We start from the raw sequence: 27,613 nt of genomic DNA, 5'->3' as shown, positions 1-27,613 counted from the left end.
AAAAGGGACATTGTTTTAGTTTTTGGTTCATTAATCACAATCAGAAATTAGTACTCCAAACTAACATAGATTTAACATCATTAACTGGACAACCAGAAATATTTAGAAGAATGCTATACCTGGCTCAAGCTGGGCTCCTCCACATGTTGCTGCCTGGAAGGCCCAGGTTGGGCATCAGAAGCCTCAGCTGGGGGGAAGGAAGCATGGAAGGAAGAGTGGAAAGTGCTGGCCTGGGTTCAGTCTGACCTGACAGAAAATGCAGTCTGTCATAGTACCACAGCCTGGGGACATAAACGTCATCTGCAGCTCCTGATCTCAGGGAATCCTGGACCTTCTTGTGCTCCCTTAGATAAGTGCTCCTCATGCCACCAATTAGGATCTTCAAATAGGTGATGTCTGCCGTGGGGATCACCGGCTTCACAAATTGCAGCAAATTATCCAGTGCTGCCTTCCTCTTTGTTTGGTTCTTATAATCAGGGTGGTTTACCTGCCACAGACAGGGCAGCTCCCTGAACGTATCTATGATTATGCTGATAAACTCCTGATCCTTCAAGATATCCATTTTCTCTGCAAGACAAACCCTAATGTCAGGCTAAAGTCTCCTAATCTTGTCACAATACAGTCCTCAATCTAGAAGCAGTATAGGCCCAATTTTAAATCTTACCTTTGTTATCACAATCAGCGCCTCCGATACTCCTTCCTCCGCTCACAGATACTACGCACACGTGTTACACTTTATATACACTGCGCATGCATGAAACTCCGCCCGCCCCTGACGTTCTTTCTAGTCTATTCCCCACCCCTTCTCGTTCGGCGCAGTGGGGGAAGAGCACATGGCGGAGACACAGCAGGTGCGTGCTAATTACAGCAATGAGGAGGAGGAGGAGGAGGAAAGCCCAGAACCAGAAACATCACGATCCTGGAGGAGACGATTTAAGGCCTGAAATATGTCCTTTGGGGAGATGTTGGAGATGGTGGACATCCTGCAGAGGGCTGACTATGACGGGAAGTATGGACCTTATCCCAACCCCAATGTCAGAAAGGCCAAGATCATGGCAAAAGTTGTGAAGAGTCGGCATCAACTCAGGAAGCGGTGGTCGGACCTCAAATTAAGGGAGCACAAGCAGTACAGAAGGATCAGGAGAGTGCTGTAAAAAAGTAAGTAGTTGTCCTGTGTTCCTATTCTTTATTTTTCTAGCGTTCGTACTGCTCCATGTGCTTTTCTTAACTGTTGTACAGTTTAAAATGGCAACTTTCATGTTCACGGGCACATTGTTCGTTCGTATGAAACAATGTTCGTTCGGCATAGAAAATACCATGTTTTGACCATATGCATTTGAATACATTTTTGCTAGCCTACTTCTCTTCAAATAATTTTGGTGTCTAGATGGGTGTGTAACTAGAATGAAATGCTAACTAGATTCTGTGTATGGAGAGGACACTCAGCAGCTTTTTACACATCTGGACGCTGTAGCACTAGTGTGTGACACCAGAACACCCTTTTTATTAGGGGGTCCCACACAGGTGCTCCAGTGTATACTATAGGGGTGTCTCCATCTGTGAAGCTTGTACAAAATGGGTAAGTATTCAAGCTTGACAAAGGACAAAAATATTTTTTCATCTTGGAACTCTGCCAAAACAGACAATTGTACCCCACTTCCAAGCAATGTTTCATATTCCTATTTCTGTCATAAAATATCTGTGTGCTAAGTATACCTATTTTTTTTACATAGGGGAGAAAAGACTCGGAGGACACCACTCGTCCGAGGAGACAACAGACCCCCCACCTCAGGAAGAAGGGGAAATCCCCCAAAGCCAACAGGAGGAGGAGGATGGAGACGTGGTGGAAATTGTCACCACAACAGGTGAGTGTCTGTGACCACAACCTCAGGTAAGAGATGGATGCCGGCATATTTATATGGTGTTTTTTTTTTCTTTATTTTTAGGTGATCGTGATGTTGTGGATCCAGGTCATTTCACGGTGAAAGTGCCCAGATCCTGATCGGGGAGCTCATGGGGTGTAATAGGGACTTGGAAAACATCAAGCAAAACATCAATGATGTTCAAAACAAAATGAAGAACATCATTGATGTTTTAGGGAGAGTTTAAAACCCCCCAAAATCCATTACTTTGTTGTGCTTTTTTTACTGAAACAATTTTTCCAATTTTTTGACAAATTCTCGAAAAGCCAAATTTTGAAGATGCACACAGTGTGTCAACATGTGCTATCTGCCATCACGGAAGATCAATGTATGCATTTTGGTGGTGCAACCCCTTCCTCAATAATAAAGTAGCTGAGAGGAAGGGATTGCACCCACAAAACACATCCCTTGATCCTCCATGATGGCAGCTAGCACATGTTGACATTAGGCAATTTGTGTGCGTCTTCAAAATTTGGCTTTTCCTGGGGTGACTTCACCCCATCTGCTGAACGCAATATCAAACACAGTTTCTAAATACTTATGTCTGATATTGTCTTCAATTTATAACAAAGTTGAACTTTGTAAGCTCCAGAGTTGTATATTTCTTTTTGGTTTTAAACATGACTGTTTTACCTTAAATGGACATTTCTACTTTTATGAATGTGACCCAAAAAATTGTTATACAACAAACATGTTGGTTTGTTTTAAAAACCTTTTATAAATGCACATGTGATTGTACTGGTATTAAAAAGATTGATAATGAAGAATGTGTGGATTCTTCTTTCAATGCTCTAAACCTTTTTTTGTGGTAAAATTGGTGTTTTCTGTGTCAGTGGAGGTTATTTTATAAGGGCAAATCCACTATGCACTACAAATGCGGTTTCAGTGCAGGCTCAAGTGCACTTGTAGTGCAAAGTGCCTTTGCCTTTAGTAAATAACACCCAACAGTGCTTTCTAATGTTACACCATTTTCATGACTCCCCAAATTTCAGTCAGGGTCAGCTAAAAGAAACACAAGTAGTAAATGTCAGCAAATATTTTAGTAGTTAATCTTTTTTATTTAAAAAATGTCTCAGACATTGTCTGGCATATTGATAGCCTTCTACCCGCAAAGCATTCCATGTATCTTAGACGGACCTCGCGGGCACTGAGGGGGGGCAAGCCAGGACTGCCAGCTTCAAGCGCCGTCAGGGTTGGTTCATTTACATGAATTCCGGATTCAGGCCCAACTGAGCCAGCATAGTTCACCGAATGTCTCCTTAAAAGGTTGTGGAGAACACAGCAAGCCAGGATGATATGATTGAGTTTATACTCCGCCATATGTATGGGTGTAAGAAATAGGCGGAACCGGCTGGCCATTATTCCAAATGTGTTCTCCACCACTCTTCTGGCTCTGGTCAGCCGGTAATTAAAAACCCTCTGGTCCTGGGTGAGGTTCCTCATAGGGAATGGCCGCATAAGATGGTCCCCCAGCGCAAACGCTTAATCCGCAACGAAGACGAATGGGAGTCCTTCCGCATTGTCTTCTGGAGGTGGCAAGTCCAAGCTGCCATTCTGGAGACACCTGCAGAACTCAGTCTGGACGATGACTCCACCATCTGACATCCGGCCATTTTTCCCCACGTCCACATACAGGAACTCGTAAGTAGCCGACACCACTGCCAACATCACAATACTATTGAACCCCTTATAATTGTAATAGTATGACCCCGAGTTGGGATGATGTGGATGTGTTTCCCATCAATTGCCCCTCTGCAGTTAGGAAAGTCCCACCGCTGGGCAAAGTGGGAGGCCACAGTCTGCCATTCCTGTGTGTTGGAAGGAAACTGTGAAGTCAAACAAGAAAAATAAATTAATCATTTTGCACATAAACATGGAAAGCAGATTAGACACAAACCTTCTAGGCCAACATCAGTATAGCATTTATTTTATTGAGTATTTAAAGACCAAGGTATAAGGTCCACCTATCAGATTCCTCCCCCCCCCCCATGGGCCATTTGTAAAATTTTATGGGGGGAGATGTTTTGGACAGGTAACCCACTCCACTTCATTGAGAGATGAATGCCTAAATAATGTGTATTACTTTGGCCAGCCCCTCCTTACCTACACTACTGGCAGCTCACTGGACAGGTAAAAAGTGTCATAACACAAAGAGATAAATACACACTGTACACATTTTAGCACATTTTTACAGTCTGCTATTACCTATCAAGATAATAATAGGATACAAAAACTTCAAACAGTACCATTTAAAAGTATTCAGGCAGGCCCTTGCACTACATGCTTTGGGGAATTCATCCATAAATATGACCACAAAAGAGGTGGGTATAGTGTGTATGGGTTTGGCAAAGTCAGCAGATAGAGGATTGGTATCAGCTGAGTTAGCAGTTGGGGGGAGGGAAGGTTCCAAATGATTTTGCGAACCCCCAAAAATGCCTCTGGCACTCTACCTGAATTTAAAGCACACATCACAATGTTTAACATTTTAGGGGGTTTTTAGGGTAAAGGACTACTATGGAGCTGACAAAATACATTGTTAAGTGACTAGACGAGGTGAATATACGGCCAGGAGAGCATGCTGGGGAGGTAAGTAAAGGCAAATATGTATGACGGACCAAAAAAAAATGACATAAAAATCCAGCATGCATGAGAACAAAGGGGATATTCACAGCATATTACAATCATGGTGATAAGGGAATGAGGAAAGAAATACAATACATTAGTAAACATTAAATACAATAAAATGTGATGTTAAAGGATAAAAATCTTACCTTAATATACTCCTTCTGCAGGACCTGGATGATGGCAGAACAGGTCTCTGGGATAATGATCCCCAGAGCCTGGGGGGAGATGCCTGTCGAGAACTTGAGGTCCTGCAGGCTTCTCCCCGTCGCAAAGTACCGCAGGGTGGCGACTAGCCTCTGCTCCGGAGTGATGGCTTGCCTCATGCAGGTATCCTGCCTGCTAATATAAGGGGTCAGCAAAGCCAACAAATGGTGAAATACGGGGTCCGTCATCCTGAGAAATTTCCTGAAATCATCAGGATTATTTTCACGGATCTCACGAAGCAAAGGCATGTGACAGAATTGGTCACGCTGGAGCAACCAATTCTTGGTCCATGAACTCTTCCCCACCCTGTTCATGGACTGGGCTTGTGTCAAGGTAAGGACCCCAACACCAAGCCCCCGCACAGCATGAACTCTACGAGGAGTACGTATATGCAACATGGCTAGAAAACGGTCGGCTGCTCAGAACGAAGTAACAGAACTGTTACGCACTGAAGAACAACAAGGCCTGTGAAGAGGGACCTGAAAATCAGTAACGAACGAAAAAGAACACAATGACAAGTCAATTGTACTCGCTGCACGCACTGAAGACCAGATACAAATCCACAAGCACAAACTGAACAGCAGAAAATGATCTGAAAAAGTGTGAATCGTCTCTCACCAAACTTTTACTAACACGAGATTAGCAAAAGGAGCCCAAAGGGTGCCGCGCTTGGTTCTGAACTGCCCTTTTATAGTGTTGTCGTACGTGGTGTACGTGACCGCGTTCTTGGCGATCAGAAATTACGACAACTTTGTGCGACTGTGTGTAGACAAAACAAGTTTGAGTCAACATCCGTTGTAAAAAATCCATGGATTTTGTTGTCGGAATGTCCGATCAATGTCCGATCGTGTGTACGGGGCATAATAGTTAGGTAGCCGCCCTAGGGCTTATAAGTTTAAAGTTTACATGTTAAACTTGTCACATTTGAACCTACTAATGATATGTAGTATATGACCGTGATGCAAGTTAATCCTTTGATGGACTTATCTGTTTATGCCTACACTGCTCATCCCTTCTTTTTGGAACTACTTGTGTTGGCATACGATTATTATAACACCATTTGATGTTATATATATGCTATTGCTGAATACCCTGCTGTTGATTGTTTTCTATGTTTTCTATGTTATTCTTGATAACTCAAAAAAAAAAATGACATTTAAAAAGTCACACTAATGTTATATCATTTTACTCCATAGACTTTGTTGATTACATTTTGGGGCAAATTTATGAGGGTATGCAAATTATGTAAACATTGTGTTGGGAAAATTACAGAGAAATGCAATGTAAAAATACATGTTTTCACATTTGCTAAAAAAAAAATTAAAGCTGTATTGGTTCTAAAAAAAATTGACATATAATACTTTAGAGTAGACTACAAAAACAATTGAGTACTGTCCATGATACTTTTTTTATTTGCACTAACAACTACATTTCAAGGGAAAACTTCTTAGGTATGTCCACTAATGCAAGGTCCAAGCAGTACTAATACACAAAGTTTAAGCAGAATGTTAATAAGACATCCTCTGGGTAAAAAATACACATACACAGCAATGGTATGGATAGTTAGTGAGATAAGACAGGGAGAGAGCTATGGACTTGGAGGGGGGGGGGGTCACAGTTGTGAGAGTGGTCTTAAAACTGTTGGATAGTGATTTAGAAAACGGGTGGGTTGCATGAAAAAAAAACCTGATAGCTTTGGTCAGAGCTGCTGTGCTAACCATCCAACATTAGTACAGCAATCTTCCCCACTGAGCTGTTGTGTTCTGACATGGGGATGGCCCCCCAACAGAACACTCTGATCAGTGGTCTCCACCATTGGCTGAGAGCGCTGATCGTGAGTTGGTAGGCTGCTGGTTTTTCAGCATGCTCATCCGACAGACCAACATACACACGGGCCGAATGTCTGCCTTTTTTCTAACCAGAAGATGTCTCCCAACGTTCGGCCCGTGTGTACCCAGCTTTAGTCCAATACCTTTTGTGCCAAATAGAATTCTCGGTCTTAATTTTTCTTACCTGGGTAGTTTTGAAGTTCGCTGTAAGAACTTAAACATTCACATCTATCATTTACATCAATGCTTATTTTACTCTTTCTTTCACCATGTGTTTTTTTTGTGTGTCATTCTTGTGCTTGTGGTGGGTTCCACATGGTGAACACAAGAGTTTAATAAGCATTGATATATGTGATGAATATGGTATATTATGTTATTGTGTCTTTATAGATAAGTGCTGTAATGTCTTCATAGGCCCTGATGAAGAAAAGTCTGGCGAAATGCACCAGTAATGAGGACATATGCTACCAGCACTTAATTAATATGGTTAAGTAAAAATGTAGTGCAGGAGTGAAGTTTCCCTTCCGCTGAGAATATAAAAGAAGCAGAAGTTAACTGAATATAATCTGTTATTTATCAGTTTCTTGTATTTTTATTAATATGTAGAATTTTTATTTTACTGCAGCTATATATTTTTTGTTTCAGTACATTTTTATTGGAGTTCCTTTTTTTGAAAGATAAAACAAAAAAACAAATACAAAAAATAAAAACACCAAATCAAGGTAATTACCACTCCAGGTGGTGTTGCTTGTGTTCACACCATACTAGTATATAGGAGATTAAGGGTGCTCGCTCATCAAAGTCAAATAGCTATGATTAAGCGCCATTAATGGTGAGAAAGGCATCAGTTATCATCTGGATCTGTGTCTCTGATTGATGTATGGATTAAGCTTCATTTAATAAAGGCATTATTTTGGAGCGCGGCCATCCTTTTTCCATTTTCTGCCAAAAAATAAAACCACACAGAGTGGTAAGTAGTGAGTACTGAGTGCACAGTGCTGATATGTGTGTATTACTGGCAAAGTACTGAAGAGTAAAGCAGAGTGTACTATAGAACAGGGGGTTAGGGGGTCATTCCAGCTGTATACTTCTGGGGTCTTTGAGCCATGGGTCCCAGATTTTGTAGAAATTTTCAGTGGTGAGTTTAGCTTTGGAAAAGCTGTATTCCATTTTGAGGTTGTTGTTCAGAATTGAAATTACTTCTTGGATGTTTGGGGATTGGGTGTTGTTCCATTTCCTAGCCAATGCCAGGCGTGCGGCAATAAGGACATGAGTAGCTATGGTTTGAAAACATTTGGGCCATGTGGGGATTGCCAGGCTGAGAAGGAAGTCTAGTGGAGATAATTTAGTTGTCATGGGGTGAGTGATTGGAGGAGAGTTAATATTTGGTCCCAAAAGTTTTTAAGAGTTGGGCATTCCCACCATATGTGGAAGAGGGTTCGCGGAAGACCACAGTTCCTCCAGCATAAATGAGAGGCGTTGGGATATATCTGGGAGATTCCAGTAGGGGTGTAGTACCATTGTTGAAAGAGCTTTTGTAGAGATTTCCAATGTGTGGTACAGTGGGAGAGCCTGGAGGGTAACGATAGTGCTTTGTACCGTTGACTTAGTGGAAGAACTGTGAGTATATATGAGGACCAATGTAGGATTTGGTTCTGGATGGATTCTTCAGATAATTGTGAGAGTGGTCCATATATGTGTGAGATGCCTTTGAGTAGATGGTTGTTTGATCCATAGAATTGTAGCAGGGGAGATAGAATCTTGTCCTGTTTTACCCACTGCATTTTAGTGAGAAGAGATCTAATCCTGAGGTAGATGTAGAATGTTTTTGAAGAGAGGTCATATTGGGCTTGGAGGTTTTCAAAAGTCATTAGACAAGAGGAGGCGAAGAGGTTTCTTATGGTGCTAATCAGGGCAGCCATCAGACATTTTTGGGCCCCTTACATAGCTTTAGGCCTGGGCCTCCCCAAGCCTGACCACCAACATTCCCCAGGGCTTGCCCATGGGCCATCCCACCGAATCCATAAACCGGCCACCTCACCTGTATGCACTCAGCTCCCCCCCTCAGTCCTGTATATAGGATATTGGAATTTTTGGGACTTTAAATGAGGCGCATGGGAAATGCGCCTCCATCCCTGGTTCGGAGAAAAGGAAAGGGATTTGGGACTTTAAATGAGGCCCACGGACATCAGGAGGTGAATAAAAAATGTTGTTTTATTGATCATGAAATCTGTATCAAACCATATCACAAATATAGACCACATGTAAAAGAAGAACATTGTAGTAAATGTCATTCAATATACCTACGCACATAAGTGAGGGCGCATGCAAAAAGCATCAAGAATACATCAATATGTCAAACTAGAGGCCACATGATGGGCATAAGATGATCAATGGATACATACACTTGTAAATAAATATATATACACAATAAAAAGCAGCATAAGACAAAAGTCGTAAAAATGTGTAAACCCATAATTGATTGAAGAAAGATGTTCTGAATTGATAGTGAGATGTGAGCATCTGTCTGCGTAACAAAATGCCCCAGGGGCACAGTGCTCGAACATATCTATAGAATGTAGTAAGGTAAGCAATTAATATATATGCAACCAATAGTAGCCGGGGGAGGCAAAATTGCGACCCCTGAGTACTTACATAAAGTCATTGCAGAGGAGGTGTAATGATGATAGGGCCAAGGCCATATTGATAGTCCGCACCGGGAGCTGAGGTGACCGAAACATGCACTGGCGGGGCGTATGCACAAAGCCCCCCACATGCACAGAGCCCGGAACACTAGATCCTGGGATGAAATAGTAATCTGCTGGTAATAACTACCAAGCGGGGTCTGAGAAAGAGGAAGATACATAATCAGTATGCCATATCGTACTGACGGGGTAATAAAGGAATATATATATAAGCATCAGATGCATGAAAACTAAAATTGGAGACGTCAAAGCAAACAAGAAAGGGGAGAAAAAACAAAGCTAAGGAAAAAAAAAAAAAAAAAGGGGAAAATAAAAATAAATATAAATATAAAAAATAAAAAATAATAAAAAATAAGTGAAAAATAAATAATGAGTAAAAAATAAATAGTGAAAATATTGAAGAAATAAAAATTGAGGAATAAAAAATAAAAGGAAAAAAAATATTTTTAAATAAATGAATAAATGAATAAATAAGTAAAATAAATAGATAAATAAAGAAATGAATAAAGTGGAAAAAGTGAAAAAGGAATCATATCCAATCCCCCTAGAATGTGATATGAATAAAAGAAATAACAAAACATAAACCTAATTGATGAGTGAAACCAAAAAGACAGGGGGAAGGAAAAGAAAAAAAGAAGGGATAATAACTGGTGATGAATGATCTGTGAATGAGGTAGCTGAGTAAAAGCTTACATGTTTCCCAGAAGAGTATATACAACGTGCTGTGGTGAGGTATGTCATCATCTGGTTTGTGGCGCCCAGACTGTGTCGGGAGGGGCCATATAAGTACACCCGCCCCGACCACGTGCACGCTAGCGGGCACCAGCGTCACGCAGACACGGCATATGCGGGGAGGGGCTCCAACGTGGGCGAAGAGCACCGCCCACATAGGATGCCCACATGACCCCGCTGACCGGCCGAGATGGAAAACCCAACGCCTGCACGCCGTGACGTCAAAATTGACGTCACCCGTGCGGCAGGATGCGTGGCGCCGATGCGCTTTTTATTCACCTCCTGATGTCCGTGGGCCTCATTTAAAGTCCCAAATCCCTTTCCTTTTCTCAGTCCTGTATATATGCCAGCCCCCTTACACCTGTATATATGTCAGCCCCCCTCACACCTGTATATAGCACAGCCCCGACACCTGTATATATGCCAACCGCCTCACACCTGTATATATGTCAGCCCAGTCACACATGTATATATGTTAGCCCCTCATACCTGTTTATACGTCAGCCCCCCCACACACTAGACATGTGCATTTGTTTTCGCCCGAATGCATTTTCGTCCGAATTTCAGGTATTTTCGTTATCGTTTTAACAAACGATAACGAAAGTGCAGATTCCGAAAAACGAAAGATCCGACATAAACAAATGCTTTATTTTCATTTTCGTTGCGACAACAGTTCTATATAGATAGGAGATTCGACTTGACGCTAACAATAACAATTTGTGTCTATCGAACCTGTGGTCAAATGTGCCTAACCTTAACTCTATAGTCTATCCACCATAGTAGTCCAAGATTATTCAAAAAGATTCGACATAGAGAGAAAAGATTTGACATAGAGAGAGAAGATTCGACATAGAGAGAAAAATTAAGTAAAATACAAATAATGATGATGATGGTTATTGGCCAATTGTAACCAAAGAGGAGGGGCAGTAAAATAGCTAGAACCGCATGTACAGCCAACTTAGTTTCACTTACGATTTGCTAGCAGAGAGAGACAGACACGCTGATTCATTTCAGAACAGTCAATCTTAGCTGGTCCATTTGAATTCATTGTCACTTTGTCAGAGAACCTGAACTATTTCATTTGAGTATAAGCTAAGCACAGCAGCAGAACAGTAGTGAAGCAAGCTACATCTGTGTTGTGGACTTGATAGATAGACTAGTGATACTAGTGTTGCTGCTAGTGTTGTGATAGCCTCAGAGGCTGCCCGTGTTGTGGTGGGGGGTGATTTATAGATTGAGATTCTATATACCCTATCTCCACTCCAGTCCATTTTCTGACTTGCAGTTGCTGTAAAGTTCAGAAATGTACCATTCTAATGTAAAAGTGAAGGCTGGTAGAGGTAGTGGTCGTGGTCGCGGTCGCGGTGGACGCCTTGCTAAAAAAAGTGGCAAGGTCTCTGCTACTAGCACCTCTGACACTTCTGCCGTCACCAACATGCTGTCCACAGCAGTGGGTGTCACCACCAGTGCCACCAGCAAAGCTAGTTCCACCACCCCCAGTTCTTCTAATATTACTTTTCCTGCCAGACCACCAACATCTGCTGCCACTTCCACTGCCAGTGCAGTGCCTCCTTCCACTTCTACAGGTGTGATGGCTGCATATTTTTATGGAAAAGGCAAGAAACCTAGTAAAGTGGAGTTGCCTTTACAGTCACCACCACCAATCACACTATCAGTGCCACTGCCCAGCTCCCCAAAAAGCAATTGAGGGAGACAGCAGCAGAGACAGAGTGTGAGACTTTTTCTTCATTGGCCCAAGAAGATGATTTAGAATATGATGCTCCTCTTTCCCCAAACACTGCGGATGTTTTATACAATCTTAGCCCACAGGACTTACAGCTTGACCTGGAGAAAGTGCAAGAGGGATATTCTGTGAGGAGTAGGACAGGTAGCAGTCCACTTTTTTCATCTGCTGCTAACTCCCCTTCTCCCTCTGTTATTATGGAAGAATCTTGTGATGATATCACTGACCTCCCAGTCCCCAGCACCCCTGCCATTAGCAGCACTAGTTCTAGTTCACCAAGTGTAACTGCAGTGGCAACAGCTTCCACCACTGGTGTGCTACCTGCTGCAGCTATATCAGCCCTAAATAGATATCAACAGGGTCAAGGGGCTGCATCCCGCCACAGCAACGTTTGGAAATACTTTCAAACATTGGAAGGCGGGTTCTTTGCCAAGTGTAAATTGTGCGGGAAGCAAGTAAGTAGGGGTAAAAAGTTAGGTCATTTAACCAATGCTGGTATGAACCTACACCTTAAAAATGACCACCACTCTACTTTACTGTGTGCAGAGGCAGAAAAAGAAGATGGTAGCGCAGGAAGCAGCATAACGGACTCTGACTATACTGGTGGTACCTCCTCAAGCACACCACTTACTCAGAGCACAGGAGGCAATAGAGAGGGTTCAATTACAACCCGTCCACGTGCAGTAGTTCCACTGCAGACCCAATCAGGCTCCTCATCCTCCCAAGGACATCATCAGCCTACCCTCGATAGTTTTGTTGGCTTTAGTTCCAAGGGCATGTCAAAACAGCAGGCCAACAAGATCACCCGCCTCATTGGCCAATTCATTGCTGTTGGAGGAGCCTCTTTTTGCATGATTGAAGGGGAGCCGTTTAAACAGCTCATGCATGCCCTTGCTCCACGATACGTTGTTCCTGCACGAACAACTTTCAGCAGAAAGATTATTCCAGCACTATACCACTCGTGCGTTGGATTATTGAAGGAAAAAATGGCCAAAGCCGAGGGTCAAACAATTCATTTGACAACTGATTTGTGGACAGTTCCCAGTGGTCAACACGCTTTCCTGTCTTTGACTGCACACTGGTGGCAGGCCACTGTGCCTGTTGGTGGTGGCACTGGTGTAAGAGTTCAAACTCCATCAAGAAGCAGGTCTGCAGCGCAAGACCAGCAGGGTTATCAAGCTTTCCTGCTCCACACAGAATCTGTCATCTGTGATGGCCAACACAGCTCTGCCAACATATTGCGGGCAATTAGATCAATGTTGGCCAATTGGTTTGGAGAGCGGGCAGTCACCAATGTCTCTGTTGGGTTCATTGTGACAGACGGAGGTTCAAACATGGTTAAAGCTCTCCAAGATGGATCTTTTGTCGGTGTGCGCTGTTCTGCACACATACTGCATTTAGTGGTCAAGAGTGCAATCCCAGTAGAGAAAAACAACAAGATTGCTCAAATCTTGGACTTTTGCAGAAAGATTGCAGGGCATTTCCACCGCAGTGTAGGGGCTAGTCAACTGTTGAGGGGGGAGCAAGAACAATCAGGGCTCCCCATACATCGCCTGAAACAAGATGTCAGCACCCGGTGGAACTATACCCTAGAAATGCTGGAACGCATTTTGGAGCAAAAGACAGCCATCCACAATCTATCATCCCGCCACAGCATCGGGATTGATTCCACACTGGGACGTGATGACTGGTGTATAATTGGGCAGCTGGTTTATGTCTTAAAACCCTTTCAGAATGTGACGGAAAACTTGAGTCAGAGCAATGCCAGCCTAGGACAGGTCATACCCTTGTTTACCTATCTCATAGATAAGATGGTATCGTTCCTAGAAAACAGTGAGCCTGTTTGTGGCAGCCCACTTCATGCCGATGTAGCGTCTTTCATCAGAAAGCTACAAGCTAACTTAAAAGATCGGCTAAATGACCATGTCTGCAAAAGCCCTGAACTCATGCTGGCTTCCCTGTGTGATCCCAGGATCAAAGGTAAACTGGCACTCAGAGACAACAGCCTCTCCTACTGGAAAGAAAAATTGATTGAAAGGGTCCGGAATTTGCAGCAACAGAGATGTACAATGGATGAGGCCGGTTTGGAAGATTCACCTGCCATGTCTGCTATTCCAAGGCCTGGCACCATCACTCAAAAACAACAGAGTGGAGCATGTGCATGTTGGGTAGAGGCACTTGACAATCTGGTGGATGCAGGTCAAGCAGCAGGTAATCGAGAGGAGAGCAGTGCCTCTGAAATGGTCAGGGCCTACCTATATGAAGCACCTTTGCTTCCTACAGAGGACCCTTTGACCTATTGGGATGGTAAGAAAAGTTTGTGGCCTGGTCTTTGCCTGGTTGCCCAGCAACTACTATCCTGTCCTCCAACCACTGTGCAAAGTGAGAGAGTTTTTTCTATTACTGGGAATATCCTTAATTCACACCGTTCACAACTAACACCCCATTTGATGGAACAAATAACTTTCCTCAAATTTAACTTCCCCAAGCTGGGTTACCCTACCCTTAACTTGTGAGACCTGAATCATTGTTACCCTGTGAAGATAGATGGGACTAGAGTGACTTGAGTGTGCGTGATTGCATGAATGAATGTTGTGTGAATGTACAGTGAAGATAGAATGGACTCCATCCAAATGTTGAGGAAAATCATTTTTTTTATTTTCTTACCACTTGACACAATAGCAGTTGTCTACTTGACTTTGGTGTGACCCCAAGATTTAAATAGAATTATATTGTTTTAAGCAATCCAAATTTTTCCCTTTATTCCTTCCATCACCCTTTTTTGTAATGAATGTTGTGTAGAGTGACTAGAGTGTGCGTGATTGCATGAATGAATGTTGTGTGAATGGACAGTAGCAAGGGTTGAAGCCTTGACATGGCGTTACTGCTCACGTGTTGCTGTCTTTGTAAATACAAATAGCAACATGTGCTAATTTAACCATTTTTGTTTGATGGTCTGGAAATAAGAGACAATGATTAAAGATGACCTCAACAGCATGGCAGTTCCTCTTGATGGAGAGACTGTCAACTCAAGGATCAGAATATGCTACCAACACAACATAGCACAAAGAAGCATACAGTTGGAAACGTGATTCTATGCAAGATAGATTAGTTGGTCACTGCTGAGCTGCATCCAGATGCCCAGGACCCCTCCCATTTACCATCTCTGACCCTGGGGACACCAGGGCCCTCTCTGATCCTCCACCTGTTTCATGACCATCTGCAATTGTCCAAAGTCACCAGTGTGAGTGAGTAATCTACCCTGCTGCCATGTTACTCAAGCCCTGGAAATTATGACTGCCTGTCAGTCATCGGAATCGGAAGTGCACCGCTAGGTAGTGGACCCTAGGACTGACTGCTGTGGATTGAACCCTGGGAGGTTCAGGAAGCAGGTCTACTGGATCACTAACACAGATCCCACTGGGAGTTAGAGCATAGATTCCCCAGGGCGCGGAGTCTAAAAGCCAGCAGGTGTTCACCAGAGCCTCTAGTGGTGAGGATGGACTGCGCTGCAGTCTGGCTCCAGGTCACGGCCCCCAGGGTCTCACAGCTCATGCTCACGGTAGACTACAGGAGAAGAGGAAAGAGGCAGCAGGCTGGAACAACAAGCAAGTAAGGGATAAGCCAAGGTCGGGGCCACAAGCAGACAAGGACAACAGAGTACACGCCAAGATTCAGGGTCACAGGCAAACAGGGATGGTCAGGGACACGCCAAAGGTCAGGATCATGAGCAGACAGGAATAGTAGAGAACAGGCCAAAGTCGGTTAACTGGAATCAGACGTAGGAAACACAGCCAGTACACACAAAAGCTAACACACAATGGTTGATCAGCACTGCTGGCTTGCATTGCACAGGTTAATATAGGGTTCCCTGATAGGAGCTGGGGTGGAGCCATGCTAGAGGAGAGCTTACAAAAGCAGGTGAGGGTCAGCTGGTCTCTAGAGATGAACACATGGAGACAGGTATGCTGACAGACAAACTCTATTGCATAATCATGACACTGCCCTTTGAACTGTTGCCCCTCATGATTGCAAGCCTGCAACCTATGTCCTGTTAACTTTTGAGGACTGTATAGTAACCCCTGATGTAACTATCTGCTGTGTATTCTGGTGGAGGGAAAGCTAAACGGTGTGACTGGACACAATACAGTCCCTGACAAAAGTCTTGTGGCTTGTGTACAAATTGACCTGAAATGCCGCTAAAATATATTTCTAATCAAGATTTTGTTACAAGAAATGGGTCATTTTAATCTCAACAGCTTTTGTAATAATGTTTCAGTGCAAAACGAAACTGACAAAAAGTATTCTAATATTCACAGCTTGGTAAAGCCCATTGAGTTAATTTTTCCAAAGACATAAGTGTTGTCGCCATGTTATATGAGCTTTACCTGTGACTAATAATGGATCAATTAGGTCTCAGGTGTGTATAAAAAGAACACCAGTACACTAGACCTTCTCAACTGCAACTAGACCTCTGCAAACATGCCTAAGATTCACCCGGAGACTAAAGTGTTGATTATCAAGAGGCTGAAGACCAGATCCACTGCTGATGTGGCAGACACCTTCAATGTGTCTCAGCGTCAAGTTCAGAGGATAAAAAAAGATTTGAAGAGACTGGAGACGTTTTGGACAAGGCCAGGTCAGGCCGACCCCATAAGACAACTGCTCGAGAGGATCGTTTGTTGGCTCAAAAATCCAAGGCCAGACCATTTTCCACTGCAGCAGAGCTCCACGAGACCTGGTCAACTGAAGTCCCTGTGTGTCAACCAGAACAGTTTGTTGGATTCTGTCTCGAAATGGCCTCCGTGGTCGAATCAGTGCCCATAAGCCAGCACTAAACAAAAGACAATTGAAAAACCGTGTGGCATTTGCCAAGGGCCACAGCCTGCTAAAAGGATGGACTCTGGAAAATTAGCAGAAGGTGGATTTTTCAGATGAATCTTCTGTTGAATTACACCACAGTCACCGCAAATATTGCAGGAGACCTACTGGAACCCACATGGAGCCGAGATTTACCCAGAAAACAGTGAAGTTTGGTGGAGGCAAAAACATGGTCTGGGGTTACATCCAGTATGGGGGTGTGCGAGGGATCCGTAGGGTGGAAGGCTACCTCTTATATTCCCAACCATAAAAAAGGCCAAGTTTTGCAGCAGGATGGTGCTCCATCGCATACTTCCATCTCCACATCAAAGTTCCTTAAGGCAAAGAAGATCAAGATGCTCCAGGATTGGTCAGCCTAGTCACCAGACATGAACATCATTGGGCATATGTGGTGTAGGATGAAAGATGAAGCATGGAAGACGAAACCAAAGAATATTGATGAACTCTGGGAGGCATTTCTGTATAGGCGACAAAACTTTTGTCTTGCCAAAATTTGATCTGTCTGTCTTGATTAAATGATAAATCTTTTTTCAGTGAAACAAATTTATTTTAGTGCATTAAACCCTTTCATGACTAAGCCTATTTTTGAAATTTGGTGTTTACAAGTTAAAATCCGTATTTTTTGTTAGAAAATTACTTAGAACCCCCAAACATTATATATATTTTTTTAGCAGAGAATCTAGAGAATAAAATGGCGATTGTTGCAATATTTTTTATCACACAGTATTTGTGCAGCGGTGTTTTAAACGCAAATTTTTGGAAAAGTGACACTTTTATGAATTTTAAAAAACCCAAACAGTAAAGTTACCCCAATTTTTTTGTATAATGTGAAATATGATGTTACGCCGAGTAAATAGATACCAAACATGTCACCCTTTATAATTGCACGCACTCGTGGAATGGCGACGAACTACGACACCTATGAATTTCCATAGGCGACGCTTTAAAAAATTTTTACGGTTACCAGGTTTGAGCTACAGAGGAGGTCTAGGGCTAGAATTATTGCTCTCGCTCTGACAATCGCGGCGATACCTCACATGTGTGGTTTGAACACCGTTTACATATGCGGGCGTGACTTTCGTATGCGTTTTCTTCGCTGCGCGAGCTCGCGGGGACAGGGGCACTTTAAATTTTTTTTTTATTTATTTATTTATTTTATTTATTTTTGTACTTTATAAATTGTGTTTAAAAAATTTATTTATTTTTTTTTACTTTTATTGCTGTCACAAGCAATGTAAACATCCCTTGTGACAGTAATAGGTGGTGACAGATACTCTTTATGGAGGGATGGGGGGTCTAAAAGACCCCCCATCCCTCCTTTACACTTCAAAGTATTCAGATCGCTGAAAACGGCGATTCTGAATACTGTGTACTTTTTTTAAATTCAGCGCCATTGGCAGCCGAGTAAACGGGAAGTGACGTCATGACGTCGCTTCCGCATTTACAACGAGAAGGCTGGAACGAAGCCGCTCACAGCTTCGTTCCAGCCTGCCCCCAGCCGCCGAAGGCAGCCGAATGGACACCGGTAACAGCGGCGGGAGGCGGCGGGAGGGGGGGGATGTCCCCTCCCGCTCCTCCGATATAACAGCCGAGCGGCTTTTAGCCGCATCGGTTGTTATACACGGGTAGCCGATCGCCCACTGTAAACAACGGTACCGGGATGATGCCTGCAGCTGCGGGCATCATCCCGGTATAACCCCGGAAAGCCGAGTACGCATATCTGCGTACGGTCGGCGGGAAGGGGTTAGGGTTTTAGCTTTTCATATGAGCTATTTCTAACACCAATTGATTAATTAAAAGTCAGGTTAATAGCAGGAGTTTCTACAAAATAGAGAAGCGACAAGACTTTTGTCAGGGACTGTACATGGGATTACCCTTTGCACATTGAAATAGTGTAGAGAGAAATCTCATCAATTTTCTAAGTTCAGCCTGATGGTTAAATGTAGAAAAACTACAATTATAAGGCCTCTAGTAAGTTAGTAACAATATATGGACTAGTTCATTTAGATAAACATCACACAAATCTAACAAGGAAAGCAAAACTCAAGAAAACAATTATTTCTGAACAATTTTTTTTTATTTTTAACATAAACAAAACAAACAAAAAATTAAAACAAAAAAAAAATTAAAGTACATTCTCCCCCCAACCTGGTGACCAGTCACTGTAGGGACATATTAATCCCAGCCCACTGGTCACCAAGGTACCGCGTAGCCTCCAGGTGTATCCTGAGGCTACGTTGGTACCTCTCCAGAGCCACATAGTGACAGAGCTGCCGGCGATTGTGGAGGGCCAAAGATCGACACAGCCTCCGGGTCACTGCAAATTGTCTCTCTTGGACCTCCACAATGCGCCACAGATAATCTGTCACATGTGGCTCTGGAGGGTGGGGGATGTGTGCTTGTTCTGGAGTGGGTGAAGGATGCACTGGGGAGGAGGCAGCAACAACAATGGGTGTGTCACTATCCAGGTGGGGGGATGTTGAAGGGTGGAGGAGAACATGCCCTGTAGAAACCACTGGGGACTCGGAAGGACAGTCAGTCCAACCAGACACGGGCAGGTCCAGGCCTTCGTCCACAGGGTGCAGTTGAAGGATGAAGACTTCACCTGTGAAGAAAAGAAAATACATTAGATAGATAGATAATACAATACACATGGCTTCTTCACCCTAACATTATATAAAGGCAAAGATCTCCCAGCCCTTGTAGACAATCCTGTAACATCTTGAGATGTTTTCACTTCCATACCAGTTTTCCATTTTTGATATTTAGTGAGATGCACCTAATCAATTTGTGTGTAGGAGATAGTGGTGTCTGTGTCAATTCTCTGCGTCATACCAAGTTTGCAGAGCTGTGCAGGAAGGTGTAGTACTACTTTACTGTACTCTGACCAGGGCGGAGCTGAGTGTCCTCCCCGGCCAGAGTACAAAGGAATTCCCCTCTACACATCGAGCAGTGTAAAGGGGAATCTCCCAAAGATTTTATCCGCTTGGTTGCACGGGCGGCTGGAGAAAATCTTAAGGTGTAATGGATGCCTAAGTGCTACTGCTAACTAATCTACCTCATCCAGACTGACTGACTTTGGCAAATATGGAAGATCAGTTGCACTTGTAGAAAAACATATCAGCTATACCAGCTTTTAACATTACACTCACCAAAGAGAAGCCATTCAAGCCATTGCATTTGGGATGACAAAATAAAAAGTTGTTTAATAAAATATAGCAGGCTACTTTTTAAAGTTGATAATTTTGTAAGGCCACTGATTGTTGAATAAGCCCCACTTCTGTTCTAGGCTAGGTAGGTTACTCACTCCTGGTCTAGCCTAGGAGGTATAACAGGTATAACATCATGAGAAAAGTGTTAATGCATGCATTAGGGGCATGCCAGAGATTGAACATGTCCAGGGACTGCCAGCCAATAGCTGGAGATTCTTTTCTGACACACCCCCTCCAGCCTGCTATGTTATTCACAATGATTAACAGTGATTGGCTCAGACTGGGAATCTGAACTGCAGCAAGAAGGTGGCGTGATCAGGGACATTGAGGAAATAACAAGCACAGGGCACGCTAACAGGAAGACTGGAATCAGCTGCAGAGGGGAACTAATATAATTAATAATTCCAGCTAAACCGAAGCCTTGCAGAATAAATCACAAGCTATTCTAGACAAGGTATGCCATCAGCATTTCATATTTAAAATACTATATTTGCCTGGAAAATACAAACAAAGTTATGCTTACTCCCTGGATCTGCCGCGTCTGGCTGTTCTTCCGCATCCCCAGCAGCCTCTACAGGGCAGGTCTCCTCCACCTCCTGCTCAGCCTCAGTAGCTGTTGATTAATGATAGAAAAGAACATTACAATCTGCAGTGTACAACAATCTCACACATTAGTACAAGAACATTAAAACATGTATGATCACTCAGCAGATACCAGCAAGATTATACTAACTTAATGTGGGCCTTGCTGCCTCAGCCTCCTCCTCAGTCTCCCCCTCTGACTGGATGACACCTATTTATAAAGGAGAAATGATGAACGTTAATAATCGTAAATAAATATACCTTAGTGTAAATAGATAAAATTAATTATCCATTAGCATGGCAATACAGGGCAGGTCACTAACGTTTATCTACAAGGCAGGGACAGGCATTCACCATTTAGAAAAAATCATAAAAAAAAAAAAAAAACAAATACGAGGCACTTACCTGTCCTGGTTCCAGCGGTGCCGGCGAGTGCTAGGTGCACCGCCACTGATCAGGCGCCTCAGTTCTGAGCGGCGACGTTCTGTCAGATTACGTAAGTTACGCAATCGCTTGCGTTACCTGACAGAGCGTCGCAGAGGCTCCACCTGTCACTGCATGAGCGAGAAGCAATGACACTGGAATCAACAATGGAAGGCTGGACAAATGGAAAAGGAACCACTGTATTAGTGTCACTACTACAGTACTTACTGCATGTTGATGACGTGGAGGACTGCTCCTCCGCCCTCTGCCTTCGGCGGCGCTGGGCCTGGAGACGATCTTTAAATAAAATCAAACACATCATGGTAAATGACTATGTTGCGTCGCATGCTTGACAAAAAAAATGTCCTGCACACAATGCAATGCTGACACCAACCTTGATGAGCCAGCAGCTTTCTTATCTCATCCTCCCCTACAGCTGCTAAGAGCTCCTTCTCATGGGGGAGGAGAGGCACCTGCTTTCCTCTGCGCCCTGACTGCCTGCGCTTACTCACTATGGAACTGCAAAACAAAAAGAGAAGAGAAATGGGTTCTATCATCCCGCCACAGCATCGGGATTGATTCCACACTGGGACGTGATGACTGGTGTATAATTGGGCAGCTGGTTTATGTCTTAAAACCCTTTCAGAATGTGACGGAAAACTTGAGTCAGAGCAATGCCAGCCTAGGACAGGTCATACCCTTGTTTACCTATCTCATAGATAAGATGGTATCGTTCCTAGAAAACAGTGAGCCTGTTTGTGGCAGCCCACTTCATGCCGATGTAGCGTCTTTCATCAGAAAGCTACAAGCTAACTTAAAAGATCGGCTAAATGACCATGTCTGCAAAAGCCCTGAACTCATGCTGGCTTCCCTGTGTGATCCCAGGATCAAAGGTAAACTGGCACTCAGAGACAACAGCCTCTCCTACTGGAAAGAAAAATTGATTGAAAGGGTCCGGAATTTGCAGCAACAGAGATGTACAATGGATGAGGCCGGTTTGGAAGATTCACCTGCCATGTCTGCTATTCCAAGGCCTGGCACCATCACTCAAAAACAACAGAGTGGAGCATGTGCATGTTGGGTAGAGGCACTTGACAATCTGGTGGATGCAGGTCAAGCAGCAGGTAATCGAGAGGAGAGCAGTGCCTCTGAAATGGTCAGGGCCTACCTATATGAAGCACCTTTGCTTCCTACAGAGGACCCTTTGACCTATTGGGATGGTAAGAAAAGTTTGTGGCCTGGTCTTTGCCTGGTTGCCCAGCAACTACTATCCTGTCCTCCAACCACTGTGCAAAGTGAGAGAGTTTTTTCTATTACTGGGAATATCCTTAATTCACACCGTTCACAACTAACACCCCATTTGATGGAACAAATAACTTTCCTCAAATTTAACTTCCCCAAGCTGGGTTACCCTACCCTTAACTTGTGAGACCTGAATCATTGTTACCCTGTGAAGATAGATGGGACTAGAGTGACTTGAGTGTGCGTGATTGCATGAATGAATGTTGTGTGAATGTACAGTGAAGATAGAATGGACTCCATCCAAATGTTGAGGAAAATCATTTTTTTTATTTTCTTACCACTTGACACAATAGCAGTTGTCTACTTGACTTTGGTGTGACCCCAAGATTTAAATAGAATTATATTGTTTTAAGCAATCCAAATTTTTCCCTTTATTCCTTCCATCACCCTTTTTTGTAATGAATGTTGTGTAGAGTGACTAGAGTGTGCGTGATTGCATGAATGAATGTTGTGTGAATGGACAGTAGCAAGGGTTGAAGCCTTGACATGGCGTTACTGCTCACGTGTTGCTGTCTTTGTAAATACAAATAGCAACATGTGCTAATTTAACCATTTTTGTTTGATGGTCTGGAAATAAGAGACAATGATTAAAGATGACCTCAACAGCATGGCAGTTCCTCTTGATGGAGAGACTGTCAACTCAAGGATCAGAATATGCTACCAACACAACATAGCACAAAGAAGCATACAGTTGGAAACGTGATTCTATGCAAGATAGATTAGTTGGTCACTGCTGAGCTGCATCCAGATGCCCAGGACCCCTCCCATTTACCATCTCTGACCCTGGGGACACCAGGGCCCTCTCTGATCCTCCACCTGTTTCATGACCATCTGCAATTGTCCAAAGTCACCAGTGTGAGTGAGTAATCTACCCTGCTGCCATGTTACTCAAGCCCTGGAAATTATGACTGCCTGTCAGTCATCGGAATCGGAAGTGCACCGCTAGGTAGTGGACCCTAGGACTGACTGCTGTGGATTGAACCCTGGGAGGTTCAGGAAGCAGGTCTACTGGATCACTAACACAGATCCCACTGGGAGTTAGAGCATAGATTCCCCAGGGCGCGGAGTCTAAAAGCCAGCAGGTGTTCACCAGAGCCTCTAGTGGTGAGGATGGACTGCGCTGCAGTCTGGCTCCAGGTCACGGCCCCCAGGGTCTCACAGCTCATGCTCACGGTAGACTACAGGAGAAGAGGAAAGAGGCAGCAGGCTGGAACAACAAGCAAGTAAGGGATAAGCCAAGGTCGGGGCCACAAGCAGACAAGGACAACAGAGTACACGCCAAGATTCAGGGTCACAGGCAAACAGGGATGGTCAGGGACACGCCAAAGGTCAGGATCATGAGCAGACAGGAATAGTAGAGAACAGGCCAAAGTCGGTTAACTGGAATCAGACGTAGGAAACACAGCCAGTACACACAAAAGCTAACACACAATGGTTGATCAGCACTGCTGGCTTGCATTGCACAGGTTAATATAGGGTTCCCTGATAGGAGCTGGGGTGGAGCCATGCTAGAGGAGAGCTTACAAAAGCAGGTGAGGGTCAGCTGGTCTCTAGAGATGAACACATGGAGACAGGTATGCTGACAGACAAACTCTATTGCATAATCATGACACTGCCCTTTGAACTGTTGCCCCTCATGATTGCAAGCCTGCAACCTATGTCCTGTTAACTTTTGAGGACTGTATAGTAACCCCTGATGTAACTATCTGCTGTGTATTCTGGTGGAGGGAAAGCTAAACGGTGTGACTGGACACAATACAGTCCCTGACAAAAGTCTTGTGGCTTGTGTACAAATTGACCTGAAATGCCGCTAAAATATATTTCTAATCAAGATTTTGTTACAAGAAATGGGTCATTTTAATCTCAACAGCTTTTGTAATAATGTTTCAGTGCAAAACGAAACTGACAAAAAGTATTCTAATATTCACAGCTTGGTAAAGCCCATTGAGTTAATTTTTCCAAAGACATAAGTGTTGTCGCCATGTTATATGAGCTTTACCTGTGACTAATAATGGATCAATTAGGTCTCAGGTGTGTATAAAAAGAACACCAGTACACTAGACCTTCTCAACTGCAACTAGACCTCTGCAAACATGCCTAAGATTCACCCGGAGACTAAAGTGTTGATTATCAAGAGGCTGAAGACCAGATCCACTGCTGATGTGGCAGACACCTTCAATGTGTCTCAGCGTCAAGTTCAGAGGATAAAAAAAGATTTGAAGAGACTGGAGACGTTTTGGACAAGGCCAGGTCAGGCCGACCCCATAAGACAACTGCTCGAGAGGATCGTTTGTTGGCTCAAAAATCCAAGGCCAGACCATTTTCCACTGCAGCAGAGCTCCACGAGACCTGGTCAACTGAAGTCCCTGTGTGTCAACCAGAACAGTTTGTTGGATTCTGTCTCGAAATGGCCTCCGTGGTCGAATCAGTGCCCATAAGCCAGCACTAAACAAAAGACAATTGAAAAACCGTGTGGCATTTGCCAAGGGCCACAGCCTGCTAAAAGGATGGACTCTGGAAAATTAGCAGAAGGTGGATTTTTCAGATGAATCTTCTGTTGAATTACACCACAGTCACCGCAAATATTGCAGGAGACCTACTGGAACCCACATGGAGCCGAGATTTACCCAGAAAACAGTGAAGTTTGGTGGAGGCAAAAACATGGTCTGGGGTTACATCCAGTATGGGGGTGTGCGAGGGATCCGTAGGGTGGAAGGCTACCTCTTATATTCCCAACCATAAAAAAGGCCAAGTTTTGCAGCAGGATGGTGCTCCATCGCATACTTCCATCTCCACATCAAAGTTCCTTAAGGCAAAGAAGATCAAGATGCTCCAGGATTGGTCAGCCTAGTCACCAGACATGAACATCATTGGGCATATGTGGTGTAGGATGAAAGATGAAGCATGGAAGACGAAACCAAAGAATATTGATGAACTCTGGGAGGCATTTCTGTATAGGCGACAAAACTTTTGTCTTGCCAAAATTTGATCTGTCTGTCTTGATTAAATGATAAATCTTTTTTCAGTGAAACAAATTTATTTTAGTGCATTAAACCCTTTCATGACTAAGCCTATTTTTGAAATTTGGTGTTTACAAGTTAAAATCCGTATTTTTTGTTAGAAAATTACTTAGAACCCCCAAACATTATATATATTTTTTTAGCAGAGAATCTAGAGAATAAAATGGCGATTGTTGCAATATTTTTTATCACACAGTATTTGTGCAGCGGTGTTTTAAACGCAAATTTTTGGAAAAGTGACACTTTTATGAATTTTAAAAAACCCAAACAGTAAAGTTACCCCAATTTTTTTGTATAATGTGAAATATGATGTTACGCCGAGTAAATAGATACCAAACATGTCACCCTTTATAATTGCACGCACTCGTGGAATGGCGACGAACTACGACACCTATGAATTTCCATAGGCGACGCTTTAAAAAATTTTTACGGTTACCAGGTTTGAGCTACAGAGGAGGTCTAGGGCTAGAATTATTGCTCTCGCTCTGACAATCGCGGCGATACCTCACATGTGTGGTTTGAACACCGTTTACATATGCGGGCGTGACTTTCGTATGCGTTTTCTTCGCTGCGCGAGCTCGCGGGGACAGGGGCACTTTAAATTTTTTTTTTATTTATTTATTTATTTTATTTATTTTTGTACTTTATAAATTGTGTTTAAAAAATTTATTTATTTTTTTTTACTTTTATTGCTGTCACAAGCAATGTAAACATCCCTTGTGACAGTAATAGGTGGTGACAGATACTCTTTATGGAGGGATGGGGGGTCTAAAAGACCCCCCATCCCTCCTTTACACTTCAAAGTATTCAGATCGCTGAAAACGGCGATTCTGAATACTGTGTACTTTTTTTAAATTCAGCGCCATTGGCAGCCGAGTAAACGGGAAGTGACGTCATGACGTCGCTTCCGCATTTACAACGAGAAGGCTGGAACGAAGCCGCTCACAGCTTCGTTCCAGCCTGCCCCCAGCCGCCGAAGGCAGCCGAATGGACACCGGTAACAGCGGCGGGAGGCGGCGGGAGGGGGGGGATGTCCCCTCCCGCTCCTCCGATATAACAGCCGAGCGGCTTTTAGCCGCATCGGTTGTTATACACGGGTAGCCGATCGCCCACTGTAAACAACGGTACCGGGATGATGCCTGCAGCTGCGGGCATCATCCCGGTATAACCCCGGAAAGCCGAGTACGCATATCTGCGTACGGTCGGCGGGAAGGGGTTAGGGTTTTAGCTTTTCATATGAGCTATTTCTAACACCAATTGATTAATTAAAAGTCAGGTTAATAGCAGGAGTTTCTACAAAATAGAGAAGCGACAAGACTTTTGTCAGGGACTGTACATGGGATTACCCTTTGCACATTGAAATAGTGTAGAGAGAAATCTCATCAATTTTCTAAGTTCAGCCTGATGGTTAAATGTAGAAAAACTACAATTATAAGGCCTCTAGTAAGTTAGTAACAATATATGGACTAGTTCATTTAGATAAACATCACACAAATCTAACAAGGAAAGCAAAACTCAAGAAAACAATTATTTCTGAACAATTTTTTTTTATTTTTAACATAAACAAAACAAACAAAAAATTAAAACAAAAAAAAAATTAAAGTACATTCTCCCCCCAACCTGGTGACCAGTCACTGTAGGGACATATTAATCCCAGCCCACTGGTCACCAAGGTACCGCGTAGCCTCCAGGTGTATCCTGAGGCTACGTTGGTACCTCTCCAGAGCCACATAGTGACAGAGCTGCCGGCGATTGTGGAGGGCCAAAGATCGACACAGCCTCCGGGTCACTGCAAATTGTCTCTCTTGGACCTCCACAATGCGCCACAGATAATCTGTCACATGTGGCTCTGGAGGGTGGGGGATGTGTGCTTGTTCTGGAGTGGGTGAAGGATGCACTGGGGAGGAGGCAGCAACAACAATGGGTGTGTCACTATCCAGGTGGGGGGATGTTGAAGGGTGGAGGAGAACATGCCCTGTAGAAACCACTGGGGACTCGGAAGGACAGTCAGTCCAACCAGACACGGGCAGGTCCAGGCCTTCGTCCACAGGGTGCAGTTGAAGGATGAAGACTTCACCTGTGAAGAAAAGAAAATACATTAGATAGATAGATAATACAATACACATGGCTTCTTCACCCTAACATTATATAAAGGCAAAGATCTCCCAGCCCTTGTAGACAATCCTGTAACATCTTGAGATGTTTTCACTTCCATACCAGTTTTCCATTTTTGATATTTAGTGAGATGCACCTAATCAATTTGTGTGTAGGAGATAGTGGTGTCTGTGTCAATTCTCTGCGTCATACCAAGTTTGCAGAGCTGTGCAGGAAGGTGTAGTACTACTTTACTGTACTCTGACCAGGGCGGAGCTGAGTGTCCTCCCCGGCCAGAGTACAAAGGAATTCCCCTCTACACATCGAGCAGTGTAAAG

This window comes from Aquarana catesbeiana, linkage group LG02 (genome assembly GCF_042186555.1).
Source record: "Aquarana catesbeiana isolate 2022-GZ linkage group LG02, ASM4218655v1, whole genome shotgun sequence".
Classification (NCBI taxonomy): domain Eukaryota; kingdom Metazoa; phylum Chordata; class Amphibia; order Anura; family Ranidae; genus Aquarana; species Aquarana catesbeiana.
This window is presented reverse-complemented; position numbering follows the sequence as displayed.